The sequence below is a fragment of the Myotis yumanensis genome, unplaced genomic scaffold (genome assembly GCF_028538775.1).
Source record: "Myotis yumanensis isolate MYYU_CA2020_CCGP unplaced genomic scaffold, mMyoYum1.0.hap1 SCAF_17, whole genome shotgun sequence".
In the NCBI taxonomy this organism is placed as follows: Eukaryota; Metazoa; Chordata; class Mammalia; order Chiroptera; family Vespertilionidae; genus Myotis; species Myotis yumanensis.
This window is the reverse complement of record NW_027223768.1, coordinates 9,004,845-9,028,651: the sequence shown is the minus strand read 5'-3', so window position 1 is coordinate 9,028,651 and position 23,807 is coordinate 9,004,845.

Sequence of the window (23,807 nt, the reverse complement as noted above, 5' to 3'; positions counted from 1 at the left end):
ACAGGAAAATCATATTTAAATGGAAAACTTAATATCTGACTGTGTTTTCAGGCGAAGTGCCCCTTTATATATCCAAAAACATCTATTCGTGACCTTAAATGCGTGGACCCATAGGTGCAGTTAGAAAAAGACTACCTATTTTTATTTATGTTAGAAGGAGTAGAGTATTTTTTCCAAGACATTTATTTTTCAGAGTGGTGATAACTTTACTTTGGATACTCTGTGCCAATTAATTTATAGTCACGTGTTTACACTTTTTCCTGTGGAATAATACTTTTTACGTGTTTGTTGAGATTATACTGTGGTCTTTCTTTTGGCTCTAATTATATTGCACTTGCATAACAAATTCCCCACTTCTCCCTGTTTCTAAACATATTTTATATATTAAGATGTTTGTTTGTGGTGAGATCAGCAACACTAACACTTCACTATTATAGTTTTTTAAAAAAGTAAGTGTTGTTATTCTTATCTGTAGTTATGTCTGAAAAGTACTTTACAAACTGTTTATAAGGCAAGTAGCTTCTTTGTGTGTGTGTGTGTGTGTGTGTGTGTGTGTGTGTGTATGTGATGTTTGTGCCTGGGATGATTTTAGGAAATTAAGTTATTTTCCTAAAAAAAAAAAAAAAAAAAGAATTCAGAAACTACTTTCCTCTGTGACAACCAAAAAGAAAAGTCTATAACCTGAAAATGTTTCATGTTCTCAGCTGTGAAACTCTTAAAACGAGGAGTGTATTTTAGAGATAAGGGGGGGGAAAAAAACCATACCTGCTATCCAAAGATTTTAGTCTTTTTCAGGGTTTTTGTGTGTCTCTGTTGCTTTATATAATGCAATATTTTGTAGTGAAAATAGATATAATCTGGTTTCTATCTGACGAGTTTTTCAAATCTCATGAATGGTGCGCTGTTTTGCATACAAATAAAGGTATCAAGTAAAGCCCTCGACTTTATTTTTAAGCATACTGTCAAAAAAAAAAAAAAAATGAGCATGCTGGCTGACCATGAACGAGCTTAACAGACTCAAGTCCTCAGGAAGGAACTATGAAAGAAAACACAACAAAGCCTTAACATATTTGTCACGGGGATATTCAATGCTCTTCCTAAACCTGAGCACCCATCAGTCTCTAGCTAGGATGGTGGCACCGATCATGCTTCCCTCCACGAGGAAAGATTATAGGGTTCACGTGAAAATATTACTTGAATCAGAGATTCTTTTGCTCTGAAAGGAAACTCAGTAACTAACCCAACCTCTTCAAATTAGAGCCGGGAACCTGAGGCCCAGGGAGTTCTGGTCCCTGCGCCGTCACATGGCTGTGTGAGAAGAAGACTCTGATACGACGACTCCCAGCCTCATGGCACTTATTAAGAACAAGGTGTCAAACATCTAGGACATGACACCTGCAAACAAGAGAAAAAATTTTAGCCCTGGGCCTACCTTGAGATATGAAGAATGTCATCTACAAAAGCTAACAGTCTAACAATGTGAAATATTCTGTCTACCAGCAGGAGACATGAATAACTTAAAAACTACATGCACATGTATAGAGAGTTCTATGAAATATGGACTATATCACACGCAATCTCTGGTTGTGGAGTGAAAATGCAATTAGGTGGATGTTTGGTTTTGTGCCTGTAACATGTGGGAATGTGACTGCGAGCATTTTTCACGTTCACCCAGGTATCTTGTAGTTAGGTTCACAGGAACCTAGTAAGTGAGGCTTCACACTCCTCATGCGCAGGTGCTCAGTAGGGATGCACCAGGGACATGAAACAGGAGGGTGCCTTCTTTGGCCTTGTGTCTGGACAGAGCCCTGGTCACGACTGCTGCGGCTGATGACGTCAGCCTGCAGACACTTGCTACCTGGAGGCTGAGGGCTTGCAGGTCTTGCCCTTCTAGGCCTGGGAGAGATGCTACTCCCAGTCTTCATAGAACTTCTTTATTCCAGGACAGGAAATGCAGTCTTGCTCCAATGCCAAGGAAATGCGGGCCTCCTTTTCCTGGTAATGAGCCCAACTTCCAACGGACTGACAGTTCTGCCACTGACTCTAGGAGGCACCTATTCACTCACCTCCCTAGACGAAGACCCTTGCCCTTGGAGTTGGACATAGGGCACAGACATAGACAAAGATCAAAGCCTCTCCCAGCCACACAGCCTGAGTGAGCCCAGGATTTCAAACCCAAGGCTGTTGAGCACCTCCAAAGAGAGAGGCGGCACTGTGACACTCTGGGAGACCAGAGGGTGACTGACTGATCCCGTACATAGCAGGGGCTCCGTGGCTACTCAGCCATAGTAAAGGAGTACTGATGCTTCTTCGAACAATGATGATGGTGATCTTTCAGTCTTCCATTCAGCAAATATTTATTGAGGACCTACTGTGTGCTGGGCATTGTTTGAGATGCTAAAAACAGAGCCCCAGATGAGATAAAGCCTACTGACAACGAAGAGATAAACTTAATTTCAGGTTTTACTAAATGCTGTGAAGATGACAGCTGGGGTGCTGGTAGGGGTTCATTTTAGATAGATCTGCCAACCCAGCAGCCCACAGTCACTGCCACCTGTTAACCTGTGCTGTGCTCATGCCACCAAAACACCCTGTGCCAATCACTCTCCATCCCCCACTGGCAACACCCTGGTCCCTCCCCCAAGCTTGCTCTCTCCCTAGGCAGACCCGGGCCTCAGTTCCTTCTGCTGCTGCTCTCACCTTCTCCTCTCTGCCCCAGCTGCTCAGCTGGCCAGGGCATTACTGCTCCCCAGAAAACTCTAGCCCCACCTGGCCCAGCTGACAAGGCCACCTGTGCTGGAAATCTCCATGCCCAGAGGCCCACCTGACTTCTGCCACTGCTGGAAACATCCAGAGAAAAGGGGCAAAAGTCCTTAGCAAGAACCCCTTCCCTTGCAAGGAGAGGGAGGGGAGGGGCAGCAGCTGAGAGAGAGTGTGGGTGGCGGGATGGGGCCGGAAAGGCAGAGCAGGCTGAAGACAGGGCAAGTGGGTCTGAAAGAAATGAGGCTGCAGAGAGGTGGAGGGCTGGGCGGGAAACACCTGTTCCCATGTCAACCCTGCACGTGGGGCTTCCTCCAGTGGCCCTGCCCCATGAACAGGTGTCCCCAGACCGCTCTGATCTGGCAAGTACAGAGGTGACCTCTCTGATGCTGAGACTTATCCAGTCCCCACCCCTGCTGTCCACCTCTGGACCTGGCCTTCCACCTGCTGAGGTATGGGTAGGCAGGAGCCAAGGAGGAGGGGGCACCGACTTGAGTGCATACATAGCTAATACCCTTTCTCAGAAGGGCGATCTCCTTTATTATTGGTAGTAGTGGGAATATTGAGAGCTAACATGTATGAGTATGTACTATATGCTTACTGAGTTACATGCTTTCCATGCATTATCTCATTGAGTTCGCACAACCCAATGAGGTAGGTACTTTTGTCGCCATTTAACGTACAGGGAACTTAAGGCTCAGAGAGATTTATAATTTGCCCAGGGTCACGAAGCCACGTTTGTGGGTTTATCGAAGTGCCTGTCCTTACACTCTACCGTTTTCATTGGCTCCAGAGGCAGCTGTGCCATGCACAACCCTACCCTTGGCCCCTGCACCCCATCTCTCCACCCAGGTGCTTACGGAAGCTTCAGCGCCGGCCACCTGACTGGGGACACATGCAGGAGGGGACTGCGCCTGCGCTCTGCTCGCCAGGTCAAGTGCACGGAAGACACTGCAGTCCCTCCTGAGGGACACGGGACTAGCCTGCCACTGTCCACAGCATGACTGTTCACCAGCACACAGGTGGGTCTGGCTCCACGGTCCCCCCACCCACACCTCTTGGCACATGGAGGTGGGTCCTCAGGCTGCCCCAAGAACCATCTTTGAAAGTTAGCATGTCACCCCTGCCTGAAAACATTCCCGACTCCTCACTGTCTATAAACACACACACACACACACACACACACACACACACACACTCTAGTTCTTTCTCTGGGCACAGAAATCTTTCAAAACCTTGTTCTAGACACCCTCCAGCATCATTTCAGTCTCTCTCTCCGAGTTCCTGACAAATTCCTATTTCCTCACTTCCCTGCAGATGCCTGCTCCTTTATTATTTTTTTAAATTATTTTTTAAATCCGCACCTGAGGATATGTTTATTGATTTTTAAAGAGAGAGAGAGGAAGGGAGAGAGAGAAAAACATTTATTGACTCCCTCCTATACATGCCACGACCAGGGATGGAACACACCACCTCGGTATGTGCCCTAACTGGGAATCAAACCTGCAAACTTTCAGTGTATGGGAAGACACTCCAACCAACTGAGCCACCCAGCCGGGGTGATGCCTGCTCCTTTATAACCTGTGCCTTCGCACTTGCTGTCCCTCTGCCTAGTATGCTGTCCTCCAGCCTGACATTCTGCCCTGAAAATTTCAATTATTCCATTGTCACCCAACATAAATGTAACTGCTTTGCAAAGTTTCCCTCAATTTCTTTGGGTGGTGTTAGCTGCTCTGCTCCAAGTCCCATACAAACATCATGAGGCCAGCGTTGATCTGCTTCTCCCATCCCTGTGTTTGAGACCCAGGAGTCTGGGGCCAGCTTCACACTGTGGCTCCAACCTATTCTAAATGTGTGATGCTAAACAAGTTACTTCAGCCTCCGTTTTCAAATGAGTGGGAGGGGATCATATAGGTACCTATCTCAAGTGCCTGCTGTGAGGTTCCCATGGGATAATTTAGAGCAGCGGTCGCCAACTGGTGGTCCATGGACCACTGGTGGCCCGTGAAGTCTGAAAGGTTGGTGACCGCTGATGTAGAGTGTTGGCCAGAATAGAAAGAATATAACAAGTGCTCAATAAATATGAGCTATTATTATTATTTCCTTTGTATTTATTGTATGCACAGGAGGAGCCACAAATAATAATGCAGCGATAATTCATTGACATATTAATGATTCGTGGTCTCTGCCAATGGTATTCATCAGCATGTGACACATTATTAGCTCTACAGAAAGTCAAGCAAATAGTCTTTGTCCTATAAGACAGAACACATTATAGGTAGGTAAGTAGTAATCTGTGGAATAAGCCATAAACACACATCTAAAGTCAGAAAGCCCCTCCCCACTCCACGTGGGAGGCCTGGCCTATACCTGCTCCTTCTTCACCTTGGTTTTCCCAGAGCACTGAGGCCGGGGACAGGCACGATTGCAGGGTGGTCAGGAGCACGGACGACAAAGCCTGCCTGTGCTCAACCCCCAGGTCTCCTGCTAACCAGCTGTGGCCGTGAACAAATCATTTCATTCTGTGCCTCAGTTTTGTTACCTGTAGAATGGGGGGATAATAGGACCTCGCCTGTAGCATTGTTAGGAAGATGAACTGATTCACATGAAGCACCTGGAGCATGTCTGGTGCCAGGCAACCTTTTCCAAAGTTAAACAGCTAAGTGATTTTTGAGATAGTGAAGGGAGAACTTGTTGGAACTTTCCATTCAATTTTGCTACTTATTACCAGGTGAGGAGGAAATTGCACATGTCTGCTGATCATTCCAGAAAAATATCAGGAAAAGGGGAGATTTCAGGAGTTTCCTGAATGACGGGAAAGGTGATTAGATTAGTGCATGTAGGCGAGGGGAGGTCCTCCTTAGGGATCCCCTGGGACCAGGATGGATAACAGGAGGAAGAGGATAGTGGGGTCAGGAGATGAAAGGAACCTCCCCCAGAGCTGACTGCGTGGAGGCACCTGGCGCACTGACAGTAGTGAGAGCTGGATTGGTCCTGGATTGGCAGGGGAGCTGCGCTGGGGGCGGAGTCTGCCACCAGAGTGGGGGGCCGGGGGTTTGGCTACCTTCATTCAGGTGTGAGTCCATCACTGGGACTGGTGAGGGAAAATCTATCAGCATGAATTGCCTCCCATACGTGCCCTGACCGGGAATCGAACCCGCAACCTTTTGATGTACAAGACAATGCTCCAACCAACTGAGCATTCTGGACAGGCTTGAACAACTACTAAAAAAAAAATACTGTTATAGAAACTTTAGGAACATCCACAAAAGCTAAGGGTTCTAATAGCCCAACATTTCATTTATACTCTCCTTGCTTTTCCACCACCCCTCTGGGCTATTTGAAGCAAATCCCAAACATAGCATCATTTCGTCCATAAATATATGAGCAAGTCTCTAAAAGATAAAGGACCCTTTCTCCTTCTGTCAGATAACCGAAGCGCCATCATAACAGTGAGAGCACCTATGTTTGGAGGGAATTTCACAGCTGGCCTAACCAGCCACCCCCAACCCCCCCCCGCCCCCCCCCCCCCCGCCCCCGCCAACCCCGCCCCATGACCTTTTCCTCCTGCCAGGCGGGTCACCTCTGGTTGTCTTCCTTCTACTTTGAGAACTCACCCTCCCCTTCCCCCGTTGTGCTTAAGGCTGGTGCTTTCTCTTACACACATGTTGGACGTGAGAGTTCGTGTCGCCACCCCCCCCGCCCCCCCGCCCATGCTGTCATGGCTGGACATGCCTGAGAACTGGCCGTTTCAGTACAAAAGGCCAGTCCCAAGTCCAAAGCTGCCGTGTGTGTCCCAGGGTAGCTAGTGGTGGCCGACTGGCTGACCACAGCCCAGGGTAAAGGAGAAGGGAGAAGGGCTGGCAGGACACGATAGAGTGGACACACTGCCCAAGACCAACGTATGCAGATTTCAAAGATTTAAAAACAAAAAATGAGGTGGATTCGGTCCTTTGAGACTGCTCTGTATTGTGTGGACAAAGGCCAGACTAGACACGATTCGGTCACAACTCTGTCACTTATGCTATTTCTGCGAGCCCCTCAGGCCCCCAGTTCGGGGTACAACCTTGCACTCTGAGTGGTTACGTGGTTCGCCCACAGTCTCACACCCTGTCAGCCTGTAATACCAAATCCACATGTTGACCCCACGCTGTCTGCCCTACATTTGTAGCCTAGTGACTAGTAGCAGTATCAGCAAAACAACTGCCCAGACATAGCACTTACCCATCTCGGGCACTTCTCATCATTAACACACTTAATCCTGCCCCAACCCAATGAGGCAGAAGCTCTAAGTTACAGACGAAGACGCCAAGACACAGAGAAGTTAAGTGACACGCCAGAGCAGCACCAGTGACTGAGGCAAGAATGTGGGGTGTGGGCCTGCATCTGGCTTTAGAAGGTTCTATGCTGACGTCATGAGCCACTGCTCCAGAATGGGTCCCCCTGGCAGGATGGCCCTGACCACACTTAGACTTTGGGGATTGCTCTGAAAAGCTAAGAGGTTAGTGCCCTGTACAAGTCTAAATAAATGAGAAAAGAAACAAGTCTGCTTACGAGAGAGACTGTGTGGGCGTGGACGCCTTACACAGAGAAAATGCGCCCACCTCGGAGGTCCGCGCCCATTGTGACGTCGTGGGACAAGTGCCACGGCTACACCTGTCACACACACCTGCACAGCTCATGTCCCCTGGTCCTTACACCTCGCTCTGTTTCTGAACCTTCTCATCGATATCGCTTAACGCCAGACACTTCTTTCCATTGTCACGTGCTGTGCGTGGGAGGAGATATTACGACGACAGCTAATTATTAATTTTTTTTAAAAAAAACTCTGGAAATCTAATTAAAGTTGTGGTGATTTTAGCAGTTGGGCCTTCAAGAGGTATTTGCTTGCCCCGGTTTGTGTGGAGCGAGCGCAGGCGTGCTGTGTGTGGCAGGTCTGGCCCTCTCCCTGTCGCCATCCTATTTGCATGAGGGCCCGGATTTGTCTTTGGCTCCTTGTATGGTTAGGGATGAGACCCTCGGTCCCAGGGGAGGGGGGCAGGTGTTGCTCCAGTCGAGCGAATGGAACCAAATTACAGGCCCGTCTGTCACCTCCTCTGGGAGAAGGTGGAGGGAGGGAGGGAGGGAGGGAGGGAGGGGGGGCGGGAGGGGGACAGAGAAAGAAGGGGGGAGGGGAGAGGCCACTGGGCCAGGAGAAGGGAGAGCCGGCCTCTGAAGGGGGCTGCAGTGCGAGACAACAGCCCAGCAGCCTCCATGCAGGAGGAGGAGCGAGGAGGATCGGGGGTGACACAGCTCCCGGGGGTGGGAGGTGGGGACACCGCGTGGCCTTCGACCTCAGGCTCTTCACTGACCCGCCGTGACCCACAGCCACTCAGGCCGCGTCTATGCGACGCCAGCAAACACTCATGCTGGAATTGGTTTTCACTAAATTGACGGATATATTTTCTGACTGCACTGACTTGGGGGCTGTGTCTCTATTCTGTGAAATCTACCGAAAGCAGAAACATCCAACATATCCATTCCCTTCATCTTTTGGGCTAACAGCTTGTGCGCGCGCGTGCACACACACACACACACACACACACACACACACACACTTTAATTAAGCCACACCAATTTGCGCGTGCAGACACAGATGCCCCTCCGTGACTGTAGCCACCGCACTTCTGCCTGGATTTGTCCTTCGGGGAGAGAGCTACCGGCTGATGGCGGAGGCCACCCGGCGATGTCCTGCAGCTTCATTAACACGGGAAGTTACTTCGAGCTGCCGGATATAATCAGAGATAACGATGAACACGCTGCCGTCGGGGGCGGCCCCTGGAGATGGTCCTTCTGCCCAGCGCTCCAGTGGGGCCCAGCAGTGTTATTCTAAGCTGCCCGAGAAAAATACAAACAGATGACCGGCCCTCTGTGGACCGCGGGGACAGCAATCATAAATTGCCATCACTGTGCCTTTTGTTGTAAATACAGTGGTGCAAAGACTACAGGAGAGAAAGAGAAGGGAACAGATCTCCAACCAGATAGAGCGGTTCCGATAAGAAACCAGTCCTTGGCGGGTCCTCCAGACTAGTATGGGGAAAGCAGTTTCACACACTTATTCTTTCTCTTACCCCTGGGGCAGGGGAGGGTAAGGAAATTGTCAGTTCCCACTAGCTCTTTCAATAAGAAAAGAACTGAGGCATGGAGTGATGATGTGCGGTGGGGCTGAGAAGAGACAAACAAATTTCGCCCCCTTTTCTGCGACAATACTAGTAAAATGATTGACAGAGATAATCCCCCTGTGAGAGGAAGGAAGACTCGCTAGCAGACAATGGGCTGGGATTCCACTGTGGCTGGGAGGGCTCTGTCCATCCGATGTCAAGTGATGACTGAAAAGTGAAAAATTAATTCCATTATCCAGCTGCTGTTGCTGCTGGGTGCCAAAAGGCCCAGATGTTTCCAAACATCTGGGTATTTGACAGCATGTTTTTACCATATATCCAGATGCTCTGTATTGTGTGGACAAAGGCCAGACTAGACACGGAGAAGAAAAGAAACTGAGAAGTAGGGAGCTGAGAGCTTCAGAGGGGGGATTGAGTGGTGATGGGGGGAAGAAAAGGAGGAATTAAAGCAAAAAGGCAGAAACCATAAAAGCAAGTCAGGGTTCCAAAAGAGAAGGATTGCCCTAGCTGGTTGGCTTAGTGGATAGAGCATCGGCCTGCGGACTGAAGGGTCCCGGGTTCTATTCCAGTCAAGGGCACATGCCTGGGTCGTAGACTCAATTCCCAGTATGGGGCATGCAGGAGGCAGCCAATCAATGATTCTCTCTCATCATTGATGTTTCCATCTCTCCTCCCTTCCTTTCTGAAATCAATAACAATATATTTTTTTAAAAACGCAGAAAAAAAAAACAAAAGAGAGGAACTTTCTGCTTTTGGCCTTGCTCTAACCCTGGCTCCATGGAAAGTATTTCACCTTGTCTGCGGCTGGCTGTGTGATAGGGAAAAGGTACGAGCAGTGACCTGGAAGACACCCTGAGGAGACCCAGGAAGCAATCTGGGCCCGGACATCACGCTTACCCAGGGCGGGTGGCTGTGTGTCTGCAAAGAAGTGAGACTGGAATGTGGAAACGTGATTAATACAGCGGGGATGTGGTTATCACACACAGGAGTGAAACGTCGACATTCCAGTCAAGGAAGTCCACGCTACGCAAAGCATTGCAATGCGCCGATTAGTCAACTTTGTTCCCAGTTATCAATCAGGATGATGAGCGTGGTAGAGACAGAACCGGAGATGGTGTACCAGAAGGAAAGGGGTAATTGAGTGGGGGAAGGTGGCGCAGCTTGGTGACAGATTTAGAGGAGGGGACATGATGTGATTGAGGTGATGGTGGGAGTAAGCATTAGGCTTTCAGGACAGCTCACAAAGCCGCCTGCAATTCCCAAGATGTCTGTTATCTATGAAATGCAAATCAGGAGGGGAGTGACATCATGTCAGATTATGGCCACAGGGAGTAATTATTTAGACATTAAAGGCTACTGAAGGGAGTGGCTGACAATATTAATGATGTCCAGATGGACAGAGTGTGATGCGAAAATTATTTTCTGGTACAAAGAACAAGGGAATTCTGATCAGGTTTTCTCTTCTGTTGGACAGTCTGCATCTCTTGGAGGTTTGCCCCTCAAAGAGATGGTGGCACTCAGAGGCAGCCTCTGTGAATCAAAGCACCGTGGGGTTTGCAGAGGGAGTCAGTCTCCAGCTCCGCAGACGCAAAGCACAATCAATATGCAAAACACTCCCATCATAATTATGGCTATAAAAAGAGGAAATAATCTCAAGATGGTGTATGTAACAAGCTGTTGATTGGAAACTCTTCTTTTCCAACTCTTGCACCACCCCATGCTGCCTTTCTTCCGCACATACAGCAGCGGCAGCAACTTGTTGCTAATACAGACACCTTGGCCATTAATACTGGTATCAACTGCATTACCACAGGTAACATATTCTCAGCCACCGAGGAGACATGCAGCCTGGCCAAGACCACAGTATCGACAACAACAGCAAGAAGAAGGAAACCATATCCTGGGATCCACCCTGGGGAAGAGTCACAGGCAATGGCAGGTTAAAGATCAGTTTCAAGAAGATCCAGAGGCAGAGTCTGCCGACCTGGACTGCAGATGGGACAGTGCTGCCTGGAGTTCTGCTCTCTTCCCAGAGCAGGTGGTGAGGTTTCAGTGAGAATCACCAGGGTGCCAAGCCTGTTGTTCATCTCTCTGACCCTCCTGAGAGTGAATGACTCAGCCAGGAGAAACCAAATGTGTCTCCAATACATGGGAAGTCCCTGCATAAAATTAAAGGGATCAGGGGCACAGGTGATGTTTTAGCCTCTTACACTGGAGAGTCACTAAGTGGGTAAAGAGGATCCAGAAAGTGAACAGGTAACTTCAAAGACGGTCTCAAGGATTCCCTCTTATCCCTGCCCTCCCAAGATTGTGGCTGACAAGACCAAAATGCATCTTCTAGACGGGGCCATCGCTTCATCCACCTAACAGATTCATGCCAGAAAAAAAAAAAAATCAGCATCGTTCCTGCATTATCACCTTCGCACTAGAGGTCTTCCTACGCTGACTTAAATGGATTTTCAAATTGACAGAAAAATGATGCCAAGTCTAAGTGTGACTGTGTCCTGGGATGTTGGACTGACCTCAGGCAAACCGAGGACACAGGTCTTCTTCCCCTTTTCACTGCTGGGGAGGAAGATGCATTAACTAAGCTAACACCCCCTCCTCCGTGCTCCTCCTGCTCCCCTCCCCTTTTTCTCTTTTCCTCCTTCCTTCCCACCATGCAGTGAAGAGGGGATCTCGGGCCCTACATGTAAGCACATCACTGGGAAATTTTAGATATTCAAAGATATACAGGGGTTAAAAAAAGAGATCTATAAAAGAACAAGATGTGTATTGGTACTGGCAATATATTATGCCAAAAGAAAGTAAAGCAGTACCTTCAAAAGACTCGAGGGAAAATAATTTGGAATTTGGAATTTTATACCCAGCCAAGTTATCAATCAGGTATAAAGACAGAATGGAGTTTATTTTTAAACATGCAAGACCTGAGAGAGTTTGCCTTCCACATATTCTTTCCTAGTAAGTTACTTGAATATATGCCACAGAAAAAGTGAGAGCTTACACCAAAACCCAAGATAATACAAAACAGCATAGGTCCTACTTAGGAGAACAAAGAAGCCAAGCCCAGATTACAATGGTACAGCTAACCTAAAAAGCAAATACACAGTCCAGTTTGGAGCAAAAAGATGGAAGGTATCAGGATGGAGGGGCCCAATCATAAAAGGGACTCCATATACTTGATAACTGGGGAGAAATAAACTTAACCCTAAAGCAATTAGAAAGGTCACTGGAAACATCAGAATAAATACAAAGCTTCATAAAAATGTCAAAGTTCACATAAGAAGCATCCAGTTCCAATATGAACAAGAAGTGAGCAGACTTCAAGAAGTAAACTGGGATCATTTCTGAAAGGTGAAATGTGTAGAAAGGTATGACCTAGCTCTGAAGCTCTAAATATGTAACAAAACATCTAATAATTAGTATATTGTAAGCAAGGAGTAAGTATTTATGTTTCTTTGTTTATTTATGTTTATATATATTTCATTTATTTTATATTAGGGACATTAGAGGGGCACAGACCCTGGGACTTTGTAACTACTCAACTTTGCAGGGAGTTAGTATTTGCTCGGTCATAAAATGTAAATGTTGTTTGTAGTTTATCTTTCATCTTTTACTATGAAAAATTCACAACACACACAAACATATTGTATAGTACAACGAACCCCTATCATCACCCTGCCTCAACAGTATTTCACCTCATGGCCGGTTTTGTTGCATGTCTATTTCCCACTGATAACACCATACAACTAAGTCAGTGGTTCTCAACCTTCCTAATGCCTCGACCCTTTAATACAGTTCCTCATGTTGTAGTGACCCCCAATTTCACTGTTACAAATTGAACATAATTAAAGCATAGTGATTAATCACAAAAACAATATGTAATTATATATGTGTTTTCCGATGGTCTTAGGCGACCCCTGTGAAAGGGTCATTCAACCCCCAAAGGGGTCGCGACCCACAGGTTGAAAACTACTGACCTAAGTGAACCAGCAAATGCTTCATGGACATTGTATTTATACTAGGTCACAGTACGCTGGTTTCAACAGGCACAATGGGAAAAGGCATTCAGGTTGGAGCAATGGCATGAGACAAGGACGAAGCTGGAAAAGTTCAAGGTAGGTAGAGTTCTGATCATCCAGGGCCCTGAACGTTGTGCTCAGGAATTTGGGCTTCATTCTGTAAACAATGGTGAAAGCTTCTAAGCTGAGGAATGATATGATCCAATCTGACCATAGTAACCGTTCATGGAGGAATCACTGTGATCCAGGCGTCATGCTAAACATTCACTTCCTTAGTCTTCATAATGACCCCCGGATGATGGTGAACTTGGACAGGAGTTTAAGAATGGACCAGGGCTGAGACAGTAGGAGAGGACATGATTTCAACCAATGGTTTAGATTCCAGGATAAAGGCCTGAACTGTAGAGTCTCCTAACAGCAGCAATGAAAACTGGAGTTAGAATTATGAGAAGGTGGAATCAGAGGACCCGGAGGCCAATTAGCTCCTGAGTGAATTGGGGGCAAGTGACTAAGGAGGAAAGGCTCCAAGTAGACAATGCCAGCAGACCCCACTCCTGGGACACAGCTTCCCTACCCTTCACCAAAACCCCAAACTCAGGAAAATAGGGCATTTTGTCATCAGCTGACAACAAGACTTGGAAACTCAGGAGCAGGGGTCCTCAAACTACGGCCCTCGGGCCACATGCAAATACAAATATTGTATTTGTTCCCATTTTGTTTTTTACTTCAAAATAAGATATGTGCAGTATGCATAGGAATTTGTTCACAGTTTTTTTTTTAAACTATAGTCTGGCCCTCCAACGGTCTGAGGGACAGTGAACTGGCCCGCTGTTTAAAAAGTTTGAGGACCCCTGCTCAGGAGAGTTCTAGCAATGGCGGTTTTCCCGTTGGTCCAGGTGCTACACCAGATAGAATGCAAAGGCAAAGTAATAGGAGTAATACCAGCACTTCCTATGTGAAGCACAAACTATGTGGCAGGTCCTGGGCTAAACACTATAGACCTCATGCCATTTAATTTCCGCAGTAACCCTATGATGGCCCCTGCTTCACTCTAAGGAAACTGAGATTCAGAGAGATTCGGTAGCAGGTCCTGGCTCACAGAGCTGCTGAGGCGCAGAATTGAGACATGCACCACGAGTTATGTTTCTGATGGCTGCACAGAACGGCCTAGGACAGACTTCTCACAAAGGAGGCAAGATAAGCCTGGCTCAGTGTTCATTCTCACATCTATTTGTGCATTTATTCGCTTTTTCATAACTAAGCAATCACTGAGCACTTACTCTGTGGCAGGTACTGTGCTGCGTGTTTAGGATCAAACATCCATAAGACACCATCCTGCCCTTACTGAGAACCATCCTGCCCTTACTGAGAACCATACTGCCCTTACTGAGAACAGTCCAGTGGAGGCAGGCAGTGAACAGTATGATAATGCACAGGGGAGGGCCGCTGACCTGCCCCGTGCGGGTGAAGACTGTGTCAGAGAACACTTTCAGGGCCGACACCTGGGCTCAACCCCAAAGACTGGGCCAAGGTGAGGAAGAGAGAAGAGAGCAATGCGCCAGACAGGAGGGTCTGTGCAAACGCACAGCCAGACCGAGAGACGACAAGCTCTACACTGAGAACCACAGGCAACTTGGTGCATGGTGCTTGGGTTTCATCCTGCAGGCCCCAGGGAGCCATGGAGGCCAGACACACCCACAAAAGCTCAGGCAGGCTGCAGGGGGGAGAGGCAGGAGCCCGGAGGGGCAGGCGGAGGCTGCCACGGTACAAACGAGGACAACAGAGATGCAGAAGAGCAGGGAGATCTGAGAGATGTTTGAGGTTAAATGGGCGGCACCTAGAGAGTGACCCTTGAGGACGACTCATGTCACCCCTTGCCTCCTCCCGCAGGCTGTCCCCGAAGAGTTCCCCACAGGGAGTTTGGCACCGGATCCATCCTCTGCTGGGTACAGACAGCAGGACTGGAGGCCTGTGGTCACCACGTCGCTGCCTCTGTGGGGTGTTGAGTCTCTATGGAGCCAGGCCTCTGTCCTGGGGCCACCGACCAGGAAGGGTATGTCCTCTCCCAGTGCAGGAAAGGGTTAGCTCAGGAAGCCTGGGTTTCTCAAACCCTGCACGTTCCCGAGAAAGGCCTGACTTCAGGAATGGTCCTTGGCAGCTCCTGGGAGATGATCTCTGAGCCTGGAATATTCTGCCTGGTAAGAGTGTCTGTCTGCCTCAGGCCTTGGGCCACGCCTTACCGTCCAATCAGATACTAGTTGTTTATGCTTTGTGGTGAGCACCTGGCTTTCTCTGGGGGCTGGAGTCTGAGTAGCTGAGGTCAGCCACCTAGCACCGCATGCCCACAGGACAGACCCCCCAGTAAAACCCTGGACACCATGGCCTGGGCGAACCTCCTCGGTTGGCAGCATTTTGCACGTGTCCTCACACTCTGCTAACCGGAGCATTACGCACATCCTGCCAGTTCTGCTGGGAGGGACACCTGGATGCTTGTACCCAGTTTCTCCTGGACTTTCTCCCACACGCCTTTTCCCTTTGCTCACTTTCATCTGTATCCTTTCATTTGAATAAACTCTAACCATGAGTGGAACAGCTTTCCTGGGTCCTGTGCGTTCCTCTAAAGAATCATTGAGCCTGAGGGTGGTCTTAGTGACCTGGGACACACTCCACCCTGGGCGACAGCAGACGAGACAGCTGGAAAAGCACCCAGCCCCAGAGTGGTATTGCACCCAGAGCAGATGACTGAGTGAGGCCACGTGCAAACACCTTTAGTGGGACACTGTGCGCTGCGCAGAGCAGGTGGGCAGGGTGCCCCGGACACGGGGAGGATATTACCCAGAATTCCAGGTCACTCCGGGATCTCCCCAGGGCCTCCAGGACCTTGCTCTGATGCTGACCTCTGGGAGCCAACAGAGCACTTCATCTTTTCCTTTTCAGCCTTTTCAAAAATTCTAATGTCCTCCCTCGACTGTTGTTGCTCATTTCTTTTGCCAGGTAGTTGTGAAATTGGACCCCTAATGCAGGCACTTTCTAGAATTTACCCTGCAAAACAGATGTGAGAGCCTACGTGTGCCCCAGAAATGTAATACATCGCTGTGTGTACATTTATCGGTTATTCCAACAGCACGCTGTGATACAGCAGGGAAATTAAGCTTCCCAGCAATGGGCATGGTCCACAGCCAGGAAACCTGAGGCTTGCCTGGATGTAAGTACAAGCTTCTTGTGCTCACTCTTTATTTTTACCGCTGCAGGTTTGTACGTAAAACATGAGCTCTAATTCATGAGCGGCACCCACCTCCTCTTCACATCTATCTGGAAAAGGACTTAGATTGACAGGTCTTTCTGCTCACCTGCAGCCCGCGCTCATCCTTGTTCTCAACTCCAGGCCAAGGCATTAGGACTTTTGATAATATTTCAGTGAAATGAATGACTTTCAAGAGCACATCCTTTCTGTATTTGTAAAGCTGCTCTCCAGTGCCGCCAGGCCCTGCAACACTCTGGCTTGGTGTTCCCTTTATTATCTCCGCTCTCTGCTACATTGCGGCCTCGGCTCAGCACCTGGACCAGTGGCAAGCAAGACAGGCACTTCCTTACAGGCGCTTGCTCATGACCTTATAGGAGGCAGGGTTCAATGCGGGAAATGGAAATCTGGGTATTTTAAGCAAAAAATAATTTACTACAGGAGATGCGTAGTACTAAGTTATCGGGAGGGCTGCGGGAATGGCTTCTAGGCCGGGCTCCAGAAGGCCAGCAGGGGAACTGTGGAGTTCAAGGCCGCCCTGCCACGCCTGCTAACCAAGGCCTGCCCTCTGCTACCTGTACCACAGCTGCCTCGAGACACCAGGAAGCTCAAGACTGACCTGCTGAGGACACGCCCTGTGCCCTGGACGTTGCTCACCAGTCACAATAGCCAATGGGGCAAGAAGACTGCCGCTGCCTCACTTCCACAGTTCAAATCCCGCTCGTGCAAGTAAGTGGCAGAACCTAAATTGCACGCAACACCCCAGTGGCAGGGAAAGCGAGGCAAATGAACTTTCCAGAACCCGCAGTACAGGAAGCACACGAAGAGGCGAGGATGGGGCTTGTCAGGCAATGTATTGCACCCTAATCCCAGCCCCAGTAAATTCCTCCTTTAGCATTTCCTCTTCATTTGAAAACACCAGGGGCATCTCCACAGATAGGTCTCCTCCTATACCAGGGGCATCTCCACAGATAGGGCGCCTCCCAAAGCGAAGATCTTGCCCCTTGAGCTGGGATATTCCAGCAACAGTGTTGGAGGAACTGTTCCAGGTGAGGGTTGCTACACTCAAACACTTCCCGGAAGAAGGAAAACATTCAGTACAAGCATCAGGGAGTGTTCAGATGAGCGAAGAGTCAGCTGAGAGATTGTTGCCTGGAACATTCCTGCCTCCCTCCCACAGCAGGCCCTTCTCTGGGCCCCTCCAGAGATCTCTGCCTGTGATTGTGTGTCACCTGAGATCTGTTTGCTTGGCCCAGAGGTGGAGAAAGGCACTCTTCCTGCCTCCTCTCTGCCACCATGGCGCCTGGGAACGCCAGCCATGGCTGAAATGCCTCGTCTCTGAGGTGACACCACGCCTGATAGGGACACAATTACTAGAAGAAATACCTTCAATGTTACCAAGCTGTTGAAAGTCTCAGACACCTCTTGGAAAAATGTAACCTAAGAACCAATCTCTGGCAGCTGTCCACTGATCTCAGGAGGCGTCAGGGGCAGAAGTCACTCATTCGATAACTATTATTGGGTGTCAACTACATACCAACCACAAGGTTAGGTGTCAAAGACACACACACACACACACACACACATGATCGTGCCTGGAGGGAATTCACCATCAAGCAGAGAAAGCTGACGAATGAAGCGGCATGCTGGGGAAGCACAGGATGCTACAGGAACACTTTTAAGAGTGCAACAAGGATTGTCAATGATGCTTAAAACTGGAAACAAAAGGTTGGTGGAGGACATCATAAAAGATGTTCAAGTTAACATCATCTGAACACAGGATCAACCCTCACATCTCTAAAAGTGAAGCAGCCAGTCACTATGGCCCTCCCAATGTGATGGAGCAGAGAGCATGTAGCACCCCTCATGGAGTTGTACTTCAAGAAAAAATGGCACTGAGTCTATACTAGTATGTCTCTGATTTAACGCCCATTCACAGGAAACACCAGCGTTAAAGGAACATGTTAAATGACACTAAAGGGATGCAATCAGACCAATTCACAATGAGGGAAATCCTTACAGGGGAAATAACTTAGTTTCTTTGACAAATAAATTGAAAGAAATAGCAAACATATAATAGGAGGAGCTGATAAAGATTTATAAAAACTTACGACACAAACCAAAGAATGCAATTTGTAGATCTTGATTCAAACAAATCACCCATAAAATGACATTTGGGGGACAATGATCTGAACTGAACATGAACTAGATATTAGGTGACATTAAAGGATTATTATTAACTTCGTGGAGAATGACAATGGCATTGTGGTTATGTTAGTGTTGAAAGAATTGAGTCCTTACATTAGAGATAGATAAGGAAGAGTTCACAGGTCAAATGCTAGGATGCTTGGGCTGGCTAAAATATCCCAGATATGTTCATATGTTACACGCATTACTTGCACAGCTTGAAAAAGAAAAACTAAAGGGTAGGGGCCAGCTTTTTCTTATTCACCTTTAACATGCAAGAGAGGCCTCATTTAATCGGAGGGGTGGGGCAGAGGCATGTCTATGGAACCAGGTGTCAATGATGGAGGTTACTGCAGGGAAGATGCTGAGGGAAGCAGAGAACCCGGGAGGATGTGCTGGAAGACCTTGCTACTCAAAGAGTGGTCCATGGCCCATTGGCATCTCCTGTGTCATTATAAATGGCAACATCTCAGGCCCACCTCAGACCCACTGAACTAGAAACTGCATTTTAACAAGATCACCAGGTAATTCATGCGCCTGTGAAAGTTTCAGACCCACTGCCCTAAGTGCAGCTCGTCTTTTGATAAAGTTGCTTCATTACCCATCTCTGAAAGCTCCGAGTGACCGAATCCAAGATTTCATGCAGAATCCCCCAAGAGCACGGATTTGTGTATTAATCTGTTGCAACACCTACACCGGTTGCCTTACTAATGGCTGATCCACCATTTATTCCTGGCCCCCAGCCACACAACATCCTCCCTGCCATGCTTCCTAATTGGTAATCTGCCACCCATGACCTTGACCAGATGGTGTGCTGCCTTGGGACCCCTGGCCTCATCAGCTGATTCCACACTCGGCCAGAACCATATTACAAAGGGAGGCCAGTGCGTGGAGCATCCGTCGAGATGAATGGGCCCCCAAAGATTGTGGCATGCAATTAAAGGGAAAGAACTCTATTAAGTATTTTTATGAGAGGCCACGGCCCTTTACAGATAGGGGTCACCAGCCCTGCTATTAATCTAGTCTTGCTCTGTCCTCCAAATAGAAAATACTTTACATATGAAGGGATATGAGGAGGGCACAGGGCAGCTGGGAAGTGCGTCAAATCCACTCAGATAAGGGGGACTGTCTTCTCCATCAGTGGTATCTCTGCTGTTGGGCAGAGCCAGCCTCTCTGTCTACTCGGTGACTGACGTTTGTTCAGGCACCTGGCTGTTTGGTGATATTCATTCTGGTGACTGCTTTGATGAATAGGGTCTGAGGAATTTCACACTTAATCTCTGAGTTGAGATGAGGCATGTGGCCACCATATCACAGCCTCTTTCATGAAGTGTCTCAGAAGAGATTCTTCCCATCTTTCTGCGTATTGGCCATCAGACATGCTCAGCACCTTCAGATCTGACTCTTTTTGTTTTGCCTCAACTGCCTGGGAGGTCACAAAGGCGGAGCTGAGCAGCAGGGCTGTGTGTGGGGCGGTGGACTAGGATGTGGGCGCTGAAGCCAACTGCTTGAGTTTGAATCCCAAGCCTGCTGCCCCCCAGCTGTGTGACATGGACATGACTTACCCCTCTATGCCTCGGTTTCCTCCATGAAAAATGGGGATGAGAGTGACTTCTACCTCATAGTCTTGTTGTGAGGATTAGATGAGGTACTACATGCAAAGCGCTCAGAATAGAGCCTGGACTGGAGTGAGTGCTCATTAATGTTATTTATTATCACCTATGCAAACACTTGCATTCCAAAACTCATTCTCTGACACCCACTGGGTCCCCTGCAATTCAATTCTGACACTAGCTACCCAGTGCAGCGCAGTCCCCATGACTTCAAGGTGAAGTCCTTCAGCAGGACTTCAGGTAGTTAGTGTCATATCCCACAAGATAAAGGGCAAAGTCCCCAAGACCGTCCCTACTTCAGATGCCAGTTACAAGTGACATCCCAGGACACCTGCGCTCCGGTCGGAGTTGGCTACAAATTCAGGGATTTCCATGAGCCCCCTCTAGGTTTGCTAATTTGCTAGAATTACTAAAGGCTACAACCTGGGAACCACTGAATGAAAGAGATGCATTGGCAAGTTCTCAGGGGATGCAAGAGCCTCCTTGCCCTCTCTTGGGTGTGCCACCCTCTCCCCACCAGGAAGCTCTCCTGAGCACTGGCGTTCAGTGTTGACCTGGGGTTCATCACATTGATACGTTGGATTAAATGAACTCAATTTCCAGCCCCCTCTGCTCCCCAGAGGTCAGGGGGTGGGGTTAAAGTTCCAACCCTCAAATCGCAATCAGGAACTTGGTTTTCCTGCCTTGGCCAGCCTCTCTCTGCCTTGAAACTATTTAAGGGCCCAGTGAGAGTCACCTCTTTAGCATAAACCCAGGTACGGTCAGAAGGGACTCTTATGATAATAAAAGACACTATTGTTGCTCAGAAAATTTCAAGGATTTTTGAAACTCTGTGCCAGGAACCAGGGACAAAGGCCAGCTGTATTCTTTATTCTATCACACTAACCAAATATTCTGAGCACTCATACTGGGCCAGGTACTATGCTGGGCATTGGGGAATCATCTGTATTTTCAATGGTTTTCATTAAACCACAGGCCTGGTAGACAGTGCCAATTCAGTCTAAAGGCCAAGGAGGACCACGAAGCTAAAACATGTTGAGTGCCTGCCATGCTCTGCAAATACACATTGTTTCATTTACTTTCAATCCCAGAAATTAGAGGTTTTTAAGCCATTTTGATAGTGCATTCTAATTTATCAAACATATTCACAATCTCATAAGTATATATGGATTTCATTATGAATAAAATACCTAAGGCATTGTAAGCTAATAAGAATGACATATTTGGATGATCGCACTTCCCAAAGATGACCCTATCAACAATCTGTTCCTACCAACTGTGTTTGCCGTGTGACACGGACCCTCCTGGGCTGCAGGTGATGGCTGCGTTCCTTCGTCTTGAACCTGGACAGAACCCAGCTAGAGGAGACCATGGAAGGAGACACTGCTCTGCTTGGCTCTTTTTCTCTTGGGACATGTGTCCTGGGCCCTGAGCTGACACTTAAGTGCAGATGGCTCTTGAGGGAGGAGCTGGCAGTCAGCAGCAACCCTGCAACTTTATTATTTTTGTTAATTTTTAATCCTGACCTGAGGATATTTTCCCATTGATTTTTAGAGAGTGTGGAAGAGAGAGTGAAAGTCAAAAAGAGATATCGATGTGAGAGAAACACATCGATGGGTTGCCACCTGCACAAGCCCCAACCAGGGCCCGGGCTGGGGAGGAGCTTGCAACGGAGGTACGTGTCCTTGAACGGAATCGAACCTTGGATCCTTCCGTCCTCAGGCTGACACTCAACCACTGAGCAGGAACGGTGAATGCCACTCATCCACTTAGTGAGGAAGACTCAGCTAAATCAGATACAGACTGTAACCACTACGCGGCAGTGTCCTGCTCGCATCCTCTCTGCTCAGAGCCTCATCATCACCCTCGCAATAAGTATCCAAGCCCCATACCTGGGACCGCATCCTCCATTCCCTCACCTGCACTTGGGCACCGGCCTTCTGATCACCTGCAGCCTCCGTTCAGTCTCTCACAATGAACGATGATGGAATAAGTCGATACATCTGAATCTGTGCAAGACAGCAGCTCTTTCCAAAGTCTACATAACTCGTCAATGACGGCAGAGAGAAAGGGTCCCATTTACTTGTATGACAACCCTCTTATGTAGAACAATGGCAAAAACTAAGAGAACAATCCCTAAAGGTGCCTGACACTGTAGGGTTGAGGGCAGAAGCAGGGGAGTCCTGGTCCAGCCGTAGTCAATTTGTCTCAGGTGACTCGGTGTGGACAGTAAAATGACAGCACCAACAACTAGCCTCACTCACTTTTCCTTTAAATGTACCCTCTTCAAGGCTTTATTATCTGTCACCTACGGTTCCCATGATCCCCCAGAGCAAGATTTTTCATCTCTTGCACAGTGTAGCTTTCAGGGGGACCTCCTCCCCAAAAGAGAATTCTGTTAGCCCCAAATTTCCTTTGTAGCCAAGCCTGTAAGAACTCACCTATTCTCAAAAGTCGGTAAATTTATATTCCTCTTTCCCTGCAGGGGATCGAGGAGAGGAATGGAGTCGGCAAAAGCATTCAACTCACCAGTTATTAACGCTGTGGACGGATTATGTTCTCTGTGGACGAGGAGGGCTGTGCTTTCCATTCTGGGCCAGCACTGACCGAAGTATCTGGGGAATAAAAACTCATTTTAAAATTAGCCCAAGCAAAAATACATAAGAAAATGCATTGTAAAAAAGACTCATATGGTGCAGCGGCCAGATAATAGGATTTTGATCACCCCCCCCGACTCTGGGCGGTCTCTCCCCTGCTCTCCCTTCATTTGCATGCATAATTGAATGTTGACTGCATGATGAACACCGAGGAGAAAATACTGCTGTGAAATGACCAGGATGTGCCAAACTGGTGCTGTTCTAACCTGCAAGGAGCCCCTCCCCTCTCAGGGCCTTTCCTCTGTTCCCACAGCCTGTGCCTCCTCAGACGGTAGGCCAGGATCTCCATTCACAGGGCTGAGGGCCCTTGTAGGGCTGAGCTAGCTCTCCGCACCCTCGCATTTCCGCGGACATTCACAACTCCCAGGAGATCCCGAAATGACATTTCTTGACATTCACGTTTGCTTTTGCTCTCTCCTCTCATCCTTTGGAAAATATTCGGAAGATGTGATCTTTTCCCAAACATAGAGTGACTTCAGCATCTTGACTCCTGGGCAACCTATGCGTGTGCCTCTGCATCTCTGCTGTCCCTTGTCACAGGAGTGAGAGGGTCAGAGTTAACTCAAGAGAAGATGGGATTCATTCTCTATGCCTTCGAAAGAATGAGAAGGCTGTCCATAAAGGATGATGGATTTTATTTATTTATTTTGGCTAATCCTCACCAGAGGATATTTTTCTATTGATTTTTAGAGAGAGTGAAATGGAGGGGGAGAGACAGAGAGAGACATCAATGTGAGAGAGAGACACACACATTGATTGGTTGCCTCCTGCCTCAAGCCTGCAATCGAGGTACATGCCCTTGACCAGAATTGAACCCGCGACCTTTCAGTCTGCAGGCTGACACTCTATCCACTGAGCCACACCAGCTAGGGCCACAAGAACAGATTTATTCACACATATGAGTTGTTATACAGAGAAAAGAAAGTTAATTGTGGAGGCAAACTCACTTTTGCCTTTATGGTAAGAGCGTCCAATAGCTCGGGCCTGAACTTAGCGGAGTAACACCCAGAAAGTCTTTTCTCCTCCCGCCAGGTGAGCAGCACCGGGTACCCGAGCAGCAGAAACCTTGTACCTTAACCCCTCAAGGGTGTCGCCCGCGTGTTTCCGGAGCATCTCTAAGGGCCCCATCAACCTCAGCGAACTGCTCTGGGCAAGTTCTCTGACCT